Source organism: Canis lupus, chromosome 24 (assembly GCF_011100685.1).
Source record: "Canis lupus familiaris isolate Mischka breed German Shepherd chromosome 24, alternate assembly UU_Cfam_GSD_1.0, whole genome shotgun sequence".
NCBI classification, from domain to species: Eukaryota; Metazoa; Chordata; class Mammalia; order Carnivora; family Canidae; genus Canis; species Canis lupus.
In genome coordinates this window covers 37258094-37275175 of record NC_049245.1, presented here as the reverse complement: position 1 = coordinate 37275175, position 17082 = coordinate 37258094, and the positions used below count along the sequence as shown (strand labels likewise).

General features: G+C 48.3%; 1 long non-coding RNA gene across 8 annotated transcripts; it reads right to left on the bottom strand.

Annotated features, from left to right (window-relative positions):
- Positions 1–1333: 1333 nt before the first annotated feature.
- On the bottom strand, positions 1334–16675 carry LOC119877485. Of its 8 annotated transcripts, none has more exons than XR_005377962.1 (6): positions 16428–16675; positions 16047–16282; positions 15552–15726; positions 13239–13494; positions 11919–12144; positions 1334–2124 (listed from the first exon to the last, which is right to left on the bottom strand). It is a non-coding gene; the product is annotated as an uncharacterized LOC119877485 (long non-coding RNA). The 8 variants fall into 8 exon arrangements; XR_005377963.1 differs by lacking the exon at positions 1334–2124 and adding an exon at positions 2324–3484; XR_005377964.1 differs by lacking the exon at positions 1334–2124 and adding an exon at positions 14930–15088 and having other exon boundaries at positions 9967–12144.
- Between the last annotated feature and the right edge of the window lie 407 nt (positions 16676–17082).

The window sequence follows — 17082 nt, the reverse complement described above, 5'->3', positions numbered from 1 at the left end:
GCAATCTTCGGCATTCCTGGACTTGTATCTGCACCCCTCTAATCTCTGCCTCTGACTCTGCGCAGCCTGCTTCCTCCTCTGTGTGTCTGTGTCCTAATCTCCTCCTTTCTCTCATAAAGACGCCAGTCATTAGATTTAGGACCCACCCTAATCCTGGATGATCTCATCTTAACTTGGTTACATCTGCAGGACCCTATTTCCAAATAAGGTCACAGTCACAATTACCAAGAGTTGGGACTCTGAACACATCTCTATGAGGGACTCGATCCAACCCCACCTCATGTGCTCTACCTTGGAAAGAGTTTGGACAACACAGGGAGATGCACTTACCAAAAATAATCAAAAGTACACCTAAGATTCGTGCATTTCACTGAATATAAGTTTTTTTTTAATATAAGTTTTATAGACAGAAATAAATATTGAACTCTAGCTAATGATATGCATGCCAAAGTGTTTAGGGGTGAGGTGTGCCTGCAACTCACCGCATTTAGTTGTCCTGACTCTTTTAATTGGGAACAATTCCTCAGTCTTTCTCATTCATGACGTTGACACATTTGAAGAGGACAAACCCATCATTTTGTAGAATGTCCCTCCTGTGTCTCTGTCTGCAGTTCCTTATAGTTAGACTCAGGCTCTGGACCTTTGTCAGGAAACACCCTAGTGGTGGTGTGTCTGTCCTCCTCCATGCCTGCCATCAGGAGACACCCAAGAGCCATTTGTCCCCTTAGTGGTGACGCCAATATTGATCACTTGGTCAAGATGATGTCAGCCAAGTCTCACTGCTGTCAAGTTGCTGTATTTTCTCCTTATAATGAGAAGTATCTTATAGGGAGATATTTTTAAGCCATCTAAATATCCTGTTAACCCTCCAATGTCCACTAATTTTTCACAGTTTCACTGATTTTCACTACTTTTAACATCACTTATGACATTTGCCTCAGTCTATTGCCATGTAATAAATGATCCCAAAACACAGCAGCTTAAGGCAATAATCATTCATTTTCTCACTGTTTTTGTGAGCCGGAAATACAGGAGGAATTTGACTGGAAAGTCCTGGCTTGGGGTCTCTCAGGAGGCTGCAGTTAAGGTGTTAGCTGGGGCTGTCATCACCTGAAAGCTCAACGAGGCTAGAGCATCAGTGGCCAGTAGGAAGGTAAGTGAGCCGTACATGAGAACCACATGCTTAACTTTTAGTTTCCCAGTACACACAGTTTTTTTTTAAGATTTTATTTATTCATTCATGAGAGACACAGAAAGAGAGAGAGGCAGAGACACAGGCAGAGGGAGAAGCAGGCTCCATGCAGGGAGCCCGACGTGGGACTCGATCCCGGGTCTCCAGGATCGCGCCCTGGGCCAAAGGCAGGCGCAAAACTGCTGAGCCACCCAGGGATCCCCCACACCGTTTAAAAAGTAGAAAATCATAGAGGTGAAATTCATTTTGTAATATACTGCATTTAATTCACTTTAACTCAAATCGCATTTCAACATGCTCTCAATGTAAAAAATTATTGACATATTTGTAGGGGTTTTCTTGTTTGTTTTAGATTTTACTTATTTACTCATGAGAGACACACAGAGAGAGGCAGAGACACAGGCAGAGGGAGAAGCAGGCCCCACACAGGGAGCCTGATGCGGGATTCGATCCCGGGATCCCGGGATCACGACTGGAGCCGAAGGCAGATGCTCAACCACTGAGCCACCCAGGCGTCCCTGTTGACGTATTTGGCATCTCCTTTTCCAGGCTGTCTTTGAAATTCAGTGTATATTTCTCACAGCACATCTCAGTTTGGACTGGCCAGAGGAAGTGCTTAACAGGAGGCATCGGTGGCTAGTGACTCGTGTGGGACAGCTCAGCGCGGAGGCACCTGCTTCCAAGATGACTCACTGACAGGGCCGTGATGGGAAGCCTGGGTCCCCCACCACGTGGGCCTGTTCGTCGGGCTGCCTGAGTGTCCCCACCACATGGAAGCACCTAGAGACGGTGATTGCAGAGAACGGCGAGGAGGAAGCACCTGCTTTTACTGACCCCAGGCTCTCACGCAGCATCACCTCTGCCGTATTGTACCATCAGAATCCAAGCACGGAGTCCTGCCGCCACGCAAGGGGAAGTGAGTTAGAGTCCCCCTGGAGAAGAAGAACGTCAAAGAGTCGGTGGACATGTCTTACAATCACCATACTCCCATTTATTTTTTTATTCATTTATATCAGGAGGGACCCGTGGATTTTTTTTTAAGATTGTATTTATTTATTCATGAGACAGAGGGAGAGGGAGAGAGGCAGAGACCCAGGCAGAGGGAGAAGCAGGCTCCATGCAGGGAGCCCCACGTGGGACTCGATCCCGGGTCTTCTGAATCAGGCCCTGGGCTGAAGGTGGCGCTAAACTGCTGAGCCACCCGGGCTGTCCATGGGACCCGTGGATTTTATTTTATTCCAGGGGTTATAAATCCATCACTACCATTACTTATTTCGATGCTCAAAGTGACCCAGATTCAGCCAGTCTAAGTCACTTTTCACTTTTCACCATGTCCCCATCATTCTCTGGGCATTCCTTTATTTCTGGGACAAGATGTTCCATGCTCAATTTTTACTTTTCTTACCCTAGCCCCAGTTCTTTTTACTGGAGAATGGTATTTTGAAACCAAAATCTGGGTGCTGTCCAACTTTTTTGATTTTCACCAATCTCACAGGCATAAAGTGACATTTCCTGGTTGTTTTCATTCACATATCCTATTACTCATGAGTTTGAGCCTGCTTCATTCGCTGAGCATTTTCCTCTTCTGCAAATTGCTGTTCACATCTTTTGTCCCTTTTCCTTTGGGGGGCGGCTGTCTTTCTGCTGTTGTTTATCTGCACGTTTCCTGTATGTTCTAAGCTCTGCAATTTCAGACCCTGCCATGTCTTCACACTCTGACACCTGCCTATTTCCTCTGTCCGTGATATCCTTTGGCCAGAATTCCTTAATTTTGATGTCATCAGGATAATGCAAAACAAAAAAAAAAAATTTTTTTTTTTGCCTTTTATATATTTGTGGGGTTTTCTGTTGTGGTAAAATACTGATAACATAAAATTTACCATTTCAGGGGTTGTTAATGGTACAATTCATTGGCATTAACTAATATCACATTGTTGTGCAACCATCACCACCATCCATCTCCAGAACTTTCTCATCTCCCTAAATGGAAACTCTGTCCTCCTCCTCCCCCAGCCTCTGGAAACCTCCATTCCACTTTCTTCTCTATGGATGTGACTGCTCTGGGGACCTTGAATAAGTGGAACCATACAATACTTGTCCTTTTGTGTCTGTCTTATTTCCCCTGGATAATGTCTTCAGGGTTCATACATGTTGTAGCCTGTGTCAGAATCTCACTTCTTTTTAAGGCTAAATAATATCCCATCATTCGGCGATACCACATTTTGTGCATCCATCCACCCGTCAATGGATATCTGTATTGTCTTCACCTGCTGGCTGTTGTGAATGATGCTGCTGTGAACAGATGTACGAGAATCTGAGTTCATTTTCAATTCTTTTAGGTATAAACCTAGAAGTGGAATTGGGGATCATATGGTAATTCTATGTTTTAACTTTTTGAGGAACTGCCAAACTGCCCTCTATACCAGCTGCCCTGTGTTTTGCGCTCCCACCAGCACTAAGCAGGGGTTCCCAGTGTCTCTACATCCTCACCGATACGTGTTCTTTTCCAATCTGGTGGGGGGGGGGGTGTTTTTGTTTTGGGTTTTTTTGTGTGTGTGTGTGAGAGCCATCCTAATGGGTGTGAAGTGATATCCCGTCAAGGTTTCAATTTGTGTCTCCCTAATGATATTATGATATTGAGCATCATTTCGTGTGTACACTGGCCATCTGAATGGTTTTTGTTGTTATTGTTTTGTTTGGGAGAGCGGTCGATTCAAGTGTTTTGGCCATTCTGAATCAGGTTCTTTATGCTTGTGCTTTTGAAATTTGCTTCATTTAAAGAAGTCCTTTCTCACCTCTAGGCATAAAATGACTTTCTAACTATTCTTCTACTAATGGCAGAGTACTTTTTTGGGGTAAAATATATATGATATTTATCATTTTAACCGTAAGTGTACAATGCCATGGCAGTAATTACATTCGCAACATTCTGTACCCATCATCACTCAATACCCCCAAAATTTCCCATTGTCCCCAACATAAACTCTGTCCCCATTAAACAATAACTCCCCATCTTCTCTCTCTCCAGCTCTGGATGAATGAATCTGCCCATTATTGTTCTTCTGTATCAACCTTATTTCCTTTAGAATAGCATTTTCAAGATCTCTCCACATTGTGGCATGTGTCAAAATCTCATTCCTTGGGCAGCTCCATGGCTCAGCGGTTTAGCGCCGCCTTCAGTCCAGGGCATGATCCTGGAGTCCTGGGATCGAGTCCCAGGTCAGGCTCCCTGCATGGGGCCTGCTCCTCCCTCTGCCTGTGTGTGTGTGTGTGTGTGTGTGTGTGTGTGTGTGTCTTTGTGTGTCTCTCATGAATAAAAAAAATAAAATCTTTTTAAAAAAATCTCATTCCTTTTTTATGATTTTATTTAGAGAGACAGCAGTGCATGTGGGAGGAAAGGCAGAGAGAGAGAGAGAGAGAATTTCAAGCAGACTCCATGCTGAGCATGGAGCCCAATGTGGGGCTTAATCTCATGACCCTGAGATCATGACCTGAGCCAAAAATCAAGAGTCAGACTCTTAACCAACTGAGCTGCCCAGGTGCCCCCAAATCATTCCTTTTTATGGCTGAGTAATATTGCACATGTGTCTCTAACTTTACCAACTTTATGATTTTCCCTTCCAAGTTAAGACTTTAATCCTTAGTAAGAGTCTGCCTTTGTTTGCAGTTTTATTTGGGGCCAGTTTCCCAACCCCGTCTTCGGAACCATCATCTCTGGTTTCCTGGGCCAGCTGTAGGGCTGCCCTCACCATGCAGTTAGTTCTCATACAACCGTGATGGACCCCAGCACCACTGCGTTCCCTCACTGGCCTGCCTCTCTGTGCGGCAGCACCTCGCTGGTGATCATACTGGCATGGGCCTTTTTTGGCTGGTCGGGGAAATCTCCTCTTTGCTATTCTTTCTTAAAGTTGTTTAAGGACTATCCAAGCCACATCCCACCAAATCCTCAGAATGCCCTGTGTCAAGGAGTGCAACCTTTTTTTTCCCACAAGCCAGGTGAGAAAACAGGCTTCAGGGAGGGGAAGTGACTTGATGGAGTTTACAGAGCTGACAAGCGGCAGAGCTCAGACAAAACAATGCCTGTCTGACTCTCGGGGCACCCTCTGGGTGCCGGGCCCCACGTGCCTCTCTCCTATCTGTAGCCCCCTGGGCTTTTAGCTTCAAGAAGGGGGAAAGGGTTGCAAAAGCCTGCTGTACTGGTCACCTTCCAGGTTGCTCTCCGATCCTTTCCTTGTATCAGGAAAGGAAACCACTGTGCATGTCAACAGAGAAACTTTCCAACAGGGAACTGGTTACAGGGGGGATAGAGGAGCTCAAAAGTCAAAAAAGAGGCTGTGAAAAAGCTCAGAAATACTCAACAGGAGTCACCACCACTTCTAAACTGGATGGAGCAAGGGAGGAGGAAATTATACAGCAGCCCCAGGACTGGGCTACTCTGCAAAACTGGAAACACAGCTCTATGATAGCACTAGGAGCCACCGCTAGTTGAACATCTACTATATGTCAGGATCTTCCACTGGTATTTTTTGCGCACTCCATATACACAGGGAGCAGCTCCCTCTGACCCCTGCTCAAACCTCCTCAGAGGTGCCCAATAATAATGCTGCCACCCACACAGATCCATCTCCTGCTTTATTTTCCTTTACAGCATTATCAATGGTTGAAATTGTATCATACACATCATTATTTGTCTATTGTCTCCCCCACCTGCCCCGCCACTAGACTGTAAGCCCCATGAAGGCAGGACTTGGGGCTTGATATATCTGACTGCCTGGATGAGAGTCTCAATCACCCGCATCATAGGTACTCGATGTTCCTTCAATAACTAATCAAGGGACACCTGGGTGGCTCAGTCAGTTAGATATTCAACTCTTGATTTCAGCTCAGGTTGTGATCTCAGGGTTGTGGGATCGAGACCTATGGGGGGCTCCATGCTCAGCAGGAACTTGAGATTTTCCCCCTCTGCCCCTTCTCTGTCTGTCTCTCTCTCTCTCTCTCTCTCTCTCTCTCAAATAAAGGAAACTAATCTAATGAATGAATTCTCTCCTCAGATCCTCACCAGACATCCATAAGGTGGGCCCATGGATCCTCATGTTATATAGAGGAAGAAACCAAAGCTTGGAAAATCCCGAATCTGCTCGCACTCACCTAGTTAGTAAGCAGTGAAGCTGGAATCCAGGTTGCCTCCTTGCCTCGGTGCCGTCCTTCCAAAATCCTTGCTCTGTGGCCTCCCAAACTACCCTCACAGCCACCCTGCCACCCTGCACCTCCCTGGTTCTGGAAATTCCCAGTGCCTTGGTGGGGTGGGCTGCAGTATCATTCTGTGCCAGGAGGTGTCACCAGAGAATTCCTGGTGGCCACAGTCCGCAGTCAGCACCCCAAAGCACGCCTGTGCAGCAGTCTATCTCATTACCTTTAAGGATGTTTCCAAGTGTCTCCCCCACGAACAAAGATGTAGCTATATCCTAGCACCTATGTTCATGAGCTACGAGGTGAGAATTTCCCTGGGAATGGAGTTCTAGAAATGGAGTTGCAAAGATCAGTGAACGCCATTAAACCGCGTAGATTCCATGAACTTGCTAAGCCTGCTTTACAGTGGAGAGGGTGGGGCCCCCAGGTTGTCCAGGGGCATAGGGCAAGTCCGTACAAGGGCCAAGTCTGAAACTGGCTCCTCTGGCCACAGATTCTTCCAACGTACTTGGTCAGATGCTTCCACGTAGACACAAGGGCAGTCTTTGTGCACTTTTTTTAAGATTTCATTTATTTATTCATGAGAGACACACAGAGACAGAGAGCGAGAGAGAGAGAGACACAGAGACACAGACACAGACACAGACACAGACACAGACACAGGCAGAGGGAGGAGCAGACCCCATGCAGGGAGCCTGATGTGGGACTCGATCCTGGGTCTCCAGGGTCATGCCCTGGGCTGAAGATGGTGCTAAACTGCTGAGCCACATGGGCTGCCCTCTTTGTGCACTTTCTTTTTTTTAACCATTTCTTTTTTTTTCTTAAAATTTATCCATTTATTCATGATAGACATAGAGAGAGAGAGAGGCAGAGACACAGGAGGAGGGAGAAGCAGGATCCATGCCGGGAGCCCGACGTGGGACTCGATCCCAGGACTCCAGGATCGCACCCTGGGACAAAGGCAGGCACTAAACCGCTGAGCCACCCAGGGATCCCCCTCTTTGTGCACTTTCATATGCATTTAGACCTGTGTCTAACTGTGCCTTCTGTCATTCAGTATCCATTCAGTCACTTCACAAATGCACAGGTAAGATACTGGATCCACGCTCTTTAAGAATGGTATCAGGGACCCAGGTTCTTTCTTTCCCTTTTTTCTTTAAAAGATTTTTTGGGTTTGTGTGTGTATGTGTGTGTGTGTGTGTGTGTGTGTTTTGTTTTGTTTTGTTTAATTTAGAGAGCACAAGCAGGGGGAGGGGCAGAGGGAGAGGGAGAAAGAGAATCTCAAGCCGACTCCACGCTGAACACAGAGCCCAAAGCGGGGCTCCATCTCACGACCCTGAGGTCATGACCGGAGACAAAATCAAGAGTCAGTGAGCCACCCAGGCACCCCTGAGACCCAGACTCTATTATAGTTTGTCCATCTTCAACTGGCAGCTTCCAACTCATGGCCCAATGTGGCTGCGCTACCACTACCATCACATCGACATTCCTGCCAGTGGGAAGTGGAGAAAAGGAAGCAGAAGTCGACCTCTTTAAGGGCACAAACCCAAATGTTTTGTGCCACTTCCACTCTCATTCGATTGGCCAGAATTCGTCACATGTCCTATACTGTTGTGCAGGAGGCCAGAACAGTAGTCAGTAGCTCACAGAGCTGGGCAGCTATGCTTTCTGCTAAATTCGGGGTCCAATAGCCAATGAATATATTGTCCACTCTGCCACCCATTCATTGCCTTTTTTAAAAATATTTTATTTATTTATTCATGAGAGACAGAGAGAGAGAGAGAGGCAGAAACACAGACAGAGGGAGAAACAGGCTCCATGCAGGGAGCCCAATGCAGGAGTCGATCCCGGAACTCCAGGATCATGCCCTGGGTCGAAGGTGGTGCTAAACCGCTGGGCCACCCGGGCTGCCCTCATTTTCTGAGCACCTAGCACGTATGACAGAAGTTGCAGCAGGCTAGAAACAGCACAGACTTTGGAATTTGATTCATCTTGGGTTGAACCACAATTCTGTCTTCCCGAGCTATGTGTCCTGACCTCTCTGAGCCTTAGTGCCCTCTTGTATAAAACGGAGATAAGAAAGTGTGTTTGTGCCACACGAAAGCATGTGGACTTAGCATTGGGCCCAGTGTGCAAGTGGCACCAAAGGAAAGGTACCTGCTTTTACAATGAGCTAGACCCTGAGCTGAGCTCCCAGAGGCCAGGGGTGACTCAGCAGAGGCCCTGCCCTTGATTCCAATGGGGAGACATTCCAGGACAGCTTCCTGTAAATAAAAGCCCAGAGACCAGTCAGCACATAATCCCGATGCGTCCATCGTGCATGAGTCAGAAACAGTTATGCCCGTAGGTCATAAAGTAGCAGGTAGACCCAAGATAACTGGTATCCTTCCAATCCCACCCCCCTCGGCCCCGGCCCCGTTTTACAGAACAGCAAACGGAGCTGAGGGAAGAGCCGTGACCGCAGCATGAGTACACAGTTTTATTTTATCAGTCTCCTCCTAATAGGACATGTGGGTTAGTTCCAGTTTGGAACGATCATAAATGGCCTTGGCTGCGCCTCCCTAGGCCTATAGGAGCAGGGGTTTTCCAGGGAAGCTGGGGAGAAATAGAATTGCTGGGGTGAATTGTAGACCTACAGGGTGCTCTGATGGCAGCAAAGGGAAATGTCTCTTCCCAATTTACTTTTCAGATCAGAGTTTCTCAACCCCAGCCCTATTGACATTTTGGGCCAGAGAATTCTCTGTTCTATGCGTGGTAGGAAGTTTAGCAGCCTCCCCAGCTTCTCTAGCTGTGAGATGACAATCGCATATCACCATCCCCAGTTGTGACAACCACAAATGTCTCAAGACATTGCCAAACGTCCCGTAGAGGTCAAAAGTATCCCCAGTTGAAAACCACTGCTCGAGATATACAGAGCCTGCAAGTAGGATTTCCAAGAACAGATTCTCTAAGCAGATTTATGGATGTTAGTGATTTTTGTCCTTTTGGGGCAGGTACATGTTTTTTTCTCTTTGAAAGGGGTATGATGACCCAGATAGTCACTAAAGATATCAGGTTATTATTGGTACAGTTAGTGGCATGTGAATATGGTGAATATGACAATAGTGAATATGGACAAATAGAAATTATATCAGAACATTCTGTGGACATTAAATTTCCTGATGTTGAAACCTGTTTCGAGCCTATGGATGTGTGTGAGCATGTTCTTGTCCTCAGGAAACACACACTGAAGTATGTAGGGGTAAAAGGACATCATGTCTGTAACCAGCTCTCAGATGGTTCAGAAAAATCATATATGCAATAGAGAAAATGATCAATCAGGTGTAGTAAAATCTTGATAATTGGGGGATCTGAGGGAAGGAGATACGGAAGCTTACTACCCTGTTCTTACAACGCTTCTGGAAAATTAAAATTATCTTAGAAATTATTTTAAAAGGATTTTACCACAATCATCTATGTTTTGTTTTAGTTTTTAAAACATGGTTTCAGGGGCACCTGGATGACTCAGTGGTTGAGCGTCTGCCTTTGGCTCAGGTCCTGAGATCTCGGGGTCCTGAGATCGAGTTCCATATCCGGCTCCCCGCAGGGAGCCTCCTTCTCCCTCTGCCTGTGTCTCTGCCTCTCTCTGTGTCTCTCATGAATAAATAAATAAAATCTTTAAAAATGAATAAATAAAAAAAAACATGGTCTTAATCTTATTGGACTCCAAATTCCTCTTGTCCCCTGAATAGTACACCAAGTACTTTTACACCACATGGCCCTTGATTTGTCACACCTACTGCCCAACATATCCTTCCTCACCTTTTCTCCCTAATTAAGTCTTACTCATCTTTGTTAAGTTAATTTTTCTAAGCCTCGTTTTTTTTTCCCCATAAAATGAGGCCAAAGAGCAAGTGTAAGTAAAATATCCAGCACACAGAAACAGCCACCTTCAAACACCAGTCCCCACACCTTTCTCCCCAGTCCCACCCTGATCTTGATCCTTACACTCTATAAGAAAGAAGACAAAAAATAATAATAATAATAATAATAATAAAAGAAAAAAGAAAAAAAAAAAAGAGGATGTACTGGTTTCCTATAACTGCAAAGTCCAGAAGAAGATCACACACAGATCAGGTAAGGTTTGCTCTAGGTGTTTAATGCTAATAATAATAATCGCTAAAATTTATTGAGTGCTTCCAATGTGCCAGGCACTCTTCTAACCACAATATATTTATTAGCTTATCTTCACAACAACCCCATGAGGTAGGCATACGTTGATTATCCCCATTTTCCACATTAGGAAACTGACATCCTGAGACAATAAATTATTTGCCCCTGGTCACACGACACACAAGTGGTGAGGCTGAGACTTAAACCTAAGTCTGACTAGAAAGGGAGCACTACTTTCAGGTAAGGCTTGATCCAGCCAAACAAAGATCTCACCAAGGAGCTGGTTTCTCTTGGTCTTTCCTCCTTGCCTTTTCCAGGAGACTCTAAAGATGACCCCCTTGTGGCTGCCAGCAGATTCTGATGAGACTTGCTTTCTCATTTATGTCCAATGGGGAAAAAGTATCTATGTCTCAATTCCATGCCAGGATCCTGAAATTCACTCCGACTGGGCCATCTAAAGTCACACACCCATCTCTGAACCAAACACCATGTCCCAGATATCTGGACAATGTTGCTTGGCTTATGTTAAAGAGGTGGAGTCTGCTCCATACAAACTATAGGCTGAGAAAGCAGGCCACAGAGATTCCTCCAAAAAAGTCAGGGCATTGTTTCCATGAAGGAGGGGGAATGGGTGTGGGCAACAGAAACAAATGGCTACATCCCCATGACTCATACACACAATAAAACACTTTAACATGTAGAGAAGACGAAGGCTTAGACTGAGGTTGGCTGTGCCATAGCCCAGGCACGCACCATCTGGGCAGTCTAGTCTGGCCATGACCCTCCACAGAAGGAGGATTTCCTGTCCATAGCCACACCCTGTGGTGGTAGCAGGGTCAAGAGGTAGGCGTTCAGGGTGTTGGCAGATGGCCTGCAGCAGGGCCAGAGCACAGCCTGGGCCACTTCCTTCCGGGTAAAAGGCCCTGCTGGGAACAGGGGAGATGGGAAGGAGGGGGTCTCACGGAATGACTTAGGGAGCAAGCAGCCCAGGTGGGCACACAGAGCCTCCAGGGGTAGCGGGCAGGGATACCTGGCATCCTGACATCACAGTGCCTCCCTCCTGTGCCTCCAAGACTTTTTTCACAATCAGGGAACGACCTGAACCTTTTAAGGTCCCGTAGGCCCCAAGCCCACTTTTTCTTAACAGTCTCCACATTCAGTCATTAAAAGCCAATAAGGCTCCTTCCCACCTCAGGGCTTTTGCACTGGCTTTTTGCTCTGTCTGGAACACTATTCCCCTACAGTCCCACATGGCTCCCTCCATCCCCTCTTTTGGTCTGCTCACCTACCTTTAGCCTATCACCTTCCCAGTGAGGCATTCCCTGGCTACCCTGGTTAACAACTCAACCTGCCCTCCATCCTCCCAGCTTCCAATCCTCCTTACCCTGCTTTGTGTGTGTGGTTTGTTTGTTTGTTTCCCAAAGCAGCCATCACCTCCTGGCATGTCAGCATAGTTTGGTACTTAGTGATCATTGCTCATCTGCCCCATCACTTCCCCAGGTATCAGCTCCAGGAGGCAGAGATATTTGTCTTTGTCTCCTTTCATTCCTGTTACGTTCCTAGGACCTAGAGCAGGTCCTGCTTCATAATACATGCTCAATAAATATTTGCTGAGTGAAAAAACGGATGGTAAAAATTAAAATTACAGTGAAACTCATTTTTGCAGTCAATTTGTGTTGTTTGGAGCCTAGGTGAATATGCATGAGGCAGGACTGTAAACATTCTCCTCATGGGGGGGAGGGGGGACTGTGTGTCACTAAGGAACATCTCTTGGGAATGAGACTCTGTCCCCCACAGGTCCGTCACCCCCCAGCACAGGGCCGGCTTGGAGCAGATACTGAAAATGTTCAGCCAGCATAAGCACAGTCAGATGGAGAAGTCTGCTGGCACAAGCCCCCATCACAGCCTCTCTGAGCCTCCAGCCCCCTCACGCATCATTCCTGTGGACCCTCCCTACTCATTGCACTGCCCTTCCCTCTAGGTTCACCTCATTCTCATCACCTCCTCTCAGCAGCTGACGGGACATTCTCAAAGCACAAATTGGAATCTCAACTCTGCGGGGCTCTCCGCTGCTGTCCTTGGAAAGGTCTAGATTCCTATGTAGGGCACCAAGCATGCTTTAAAATATAGGGAGGATGAAGGCTTAGTCTGAGGTTGGCTGTGCCATAGCCCAGGCATGCACCATCTGGGCAGTCTAGTTTGGCCATGACCCTCCATGGGAGGAGGACTTCCTGTCCATAGCCACACCCTGTGGTGGTAGCAGGGTCAAGAGGCAGGTAGATGTTCAAGGTGTTGACAGACAGCCTGCCCCCAGGAACTTCCATTTCTCTATAACTCTCCTCTCATGCTATACTCCAGCCTAGTTGATTGATTTTTTCCTCAATTTGGTGAGTACAATAATCTCTCATCACTGGATCTGTGCACATGCTTTTCCTATGTTTGGAAGCCTCTCGTACCTCACCTGACTCCCTTTCCCCAGCCAGTTCTTACTTAACTTCAGATTTCAGCTCAGTGATCCCCTCTTCCAGGAAGCCCGCCCTGATTTCTCACCCTGAAGTAAGTAGTCTTTACGTATATATTCCCATAGCTGTTTGCCTCTTTCATTCACACATTAATTCAACGCTTATTTGGCTTAAATGGCACCAAATGAATGACCTGGGTCCTTCATATCTCTGATCCCACCTTCCCCCTTTTCTCCTCTCACCCTCTGCTCCAGCTCCATAAGCCTCCTTGCTGTCCTCTGAGCACACCAGGCATTCTCCTGCCTCAGGGCCTCTGCACTTCCTCTCTTCTGGGTATCTTCATGGCAGCCCCTTCACTTCCTTTAAGTCTCCACTCAAGTGCCACATCCTTAGAGAGGCCTTTCTGACACCTTCTCCTTCCCATCTGGTGAAGCACTCCCTGACATTCTCCACCCATCTCTGCAGCCTGCTTCATTTCTCCACATCATTGGTCCCTTCCTGAAATGAGATTATCTTTTTTTTAAGATTTTATTTATTTATAAGAGACAGAGAGAAAGAGAGAGAAGCAGAGACACAGGCAGAGGGAGAAGAGGCTCCATGCAGGGAGTCCGACATGGGACTCAAACCTGGGATTCCCCAGGGCTGAAGGCAGGCACCAAACCACCGAGCCACCAGGGTTGCCCCGAGATTATCTTTTTATCACACTCCTTGCCTGTCCTTCTTGCAACCCTGAGGGCAGGGCCCTTATGTGTCTTGTTTGCTGCTGTACTGTCAGCATTTGGCACAGGATCTGACCCACAGCAATTCCTGGTAAAAGATTTGATGACTAAATGAACAGAGCAATCCAGATCAACATTACTTGGGGCAAGCCAGTGGAGGCTCCAGGTCCCAACACTGTGACACCTTGAGGGTGTCTGTCTCGGGCAGCTTTGCAGCCTGAGTCTCAGAGCTGGGAAGAACCAGAGAACAGAGACCTGAAGGAGGAGAAGGGGCCAGCCACATGCCTCTCCAAGGAGATGGTTGGCCAGGAAATAGGTATAGCAAGTGCAAAGGCCCTGCAGCAAGTGGGAGATGTTGGGAGAAAAGGCTGGAGAGTCAGCAAGGCCCAGATCAGCAGGGCCTTGACTGTCAGATGAGGGTGTGGATCTTATCCCAACACTTTCAAGTCAAGTGTAACACACAGGGAGGTGATGAATGTTTCTGCAGTGTCTCCTGCCTGCCAGGTACTCTACCTCTTATTGTGCTCACTGTGAGCCTTACTAAAGCCTATGAAGCATTATCTTTCCATTTAATGAAGGAAAATGGACCTACATTAGCTTAGAAACAGAGCTGTGGGCAGCCTGGGTGGCTCAGCGGTTTAGCGCTGCCTTCCGCCCAGGGCATGATCCTGGAGCCTCGGGATCGAGTCCCGCATCAGGCTCCCTGCATGGAGCCTGCTTCTCCCTCTGCCTGTGTCTCTACCTCTCTGCCTTTCTGTTTCTCATAAATAAATAAATAAATAAAATCTTTAAAAAAAAAAAAAAAAAAGAAACAGAGCTGTGAGAGTTTCAAAGGCTGGGCTCCTTCCATTGCCCATCACTGCCTTTGACCTTAGCCCCTCCCACTCATCCCCATCTCAGGCAGGTGATTCCCACCTCTTCTCTCCTTCCTGGCCTTTCTCTAACTTGGTGATCAAAAGCACATGTCATTTTCTAGGCCAGAAAGACAACTTGATGCTCCCTCAACATCTCTGCTTGGAACATCCAGCATGCACCTCACATGCAATATGCCCAAAACAGAACTCCTGGTCTCCCCCCTCCCCAACATGCTCCCCAGCTCAGTCAACAGCACCTCCATCCTCCCAGTGGCTCAGGCCAGGGACCTGGGAGTCATCCTGGACTTCAATTTCCCTCACCCCCACATCTCCTCGACTAGCAAATGCAGGCCACTTCACCTTCAAAACACATCCAGAATCAACCATTTCTCCCACGTCCATGATCACCCTCGTCTGACCCTCCATCCGCTCCTTCCTGGGCTATCGCAGTCACCTCCTCCTACTGTCCTTCCTCTGCACAGTCCCTGAATCCATTCCCTGCAGGCAGCCAGGGAGACCCTATTAAAATGTAAAGCCCAGGTTACTGTACAACTCTTTGCCAGAACTGCCCAACAGAACCTTCTGTGAGGATGTACGTGTTCTACAGCTGTATTGTCCAATTCATTTGCCACCTGCCACATGGGCTACTGAAATGTCCTTAGTGTAACTGAAGGACTTATAATTTTTTAAAGATTTTGTTTATTTATTCATGAGAGACACACAGAGAGAGGTAGAGACACAGGCAGAGGGAGAAGCAGACTCCCTGTGGGGAGCCTGATGTAGGGCCCAATCCCAGGACCCTGGGATCATGACCCGAACTAAAGCCAGATGCTCAACTGAGCCACCCAGGTACCCCCAAAGGACTGAATCTTTAATCTTAAATAGCCATACTCTGTTGGGAAGACTATGGAAAACAAGCACTCTCGAACACAGCTGTGGGAATATAAATTAGCATGTGATTCTAATCCCAGTATCCACCTACCTCATGGTGGTTTGTCTGTTATCTTCCCAAATGACAAAGGCAGTTAACGTTTATTCCAGCGACCCCACTTCGAGTGTGGCCTCTTGATCTACCTTCACATGCAACCGTGACATTACATAGAATGTTCACAACATCCAAAGACAGGAAACAATGCAAATGTCCATTCAATAGGCAACTGCAAAAAGTGAAAACACAACAAACTGAGAAATAAGACTTGCAAATCATGTATCTCATAAGAGGCCAGTGTCCAGAATACATAAGGAATTCTTACAGGGGTGCCTGGTGGCTCAGTGGGTTAAGTGTCTGCCTTCTGCTCAGGTCATGATCTCAGGGTCCTGTGATCAACCCTGCTAAGGGCTCCAGGCTCAGTGGGAAGTCAGCTTCTCCCTCTTCCTCTGCCCACCCCCCAGGTGCTCTCTCTCTCTCTCTCTCTCTTAAGTGAATAAAATCTTTTTTAAAAAGAACTCTTACAAAAAAAACAAAAAGAACTCTTACAATTCAACAATAAAAAGACAATCCAATTTTTAAATGGAAAAAAGATTTGAATGAAAGCATTGGGCTGCGCCGTAATTCAGTCAGCAAGCGTTTTACTGAGCTTCTACTCGGTGCCCTATGCTGACCCAGCCACGGGGATTCGGCTGTTTTTGAACAAAGCGAGTCCGGGTCCTCGGGAGCTGGTGGTTTTCTGGTGGGTGACACATGAACTGCAAGTTCACTGCCCGTGACAAGCGCTGTGAAGACAAAACGGGATGATGTCACAGTGACCGGAGGAGGGGGCAGCTTGGAGCAGGGAAGTCAGGAGGGCCCCTGAGGACACCGCGGGCAGAGGCTGCTGCTGGCTCTTGGCCCGGCGCCTCACGGATACGAAGCGCTCACCAAATCTCACAGCGACGCTCAAGGTCCTCGTCACCAGTGTAGTGTCCTCTCCCTCGGGAGGGCGGGAGGTCCTGGGGGTCGGGCTCGGCACGCTCCACACCAGCCGGCGCACAGTAGGTGTACGCACGGCCCTCGGCACCTCTGCACGCGGGGGCTGGGGGAGCTCGCCCGGGGACCGCGGACCCAGCCGGCAAGCGCCCTGCGAAGTGCCCACCGCGCGCCGGCTCCCTGGCCCGCGCCCGGCGCCCTCCACTCGCGCCCGGGGCGCACAGGAGGCGCTTGACAGTGCGCGCCGAAGAGCCGCCCGTGTCTGGGTCCGGCGGCGCAGCACCTCGGCCCATTGCACAGGCCGGCACACCGAGCGCGAGGTGGGCGGGGCCGGGGCCGGAGCCGGGGCCCGCCGGGGGCCGCCCGCCGCGGGGAGGGCCGCGCCGCCGCCCCGCGCTTCCGTGCCCAGCTGCGCCCAGCTGCGCTCCTGCCCCCCGAGCGCCGCGGTTGGCTGCGGCTCGGCGGCCGCTGATTGGCCATCGCGACCCCGGCGCGGCCTCCGATTGGCTGTGACGCGCGGCCGGGCGAGGCCCCCGCCCGCGCCGCCGCCGCGCCCGGCGCTGAGCGGTCATTGGGCGGCGTGATCTCGCCGCGGTGCCGCGGCCCT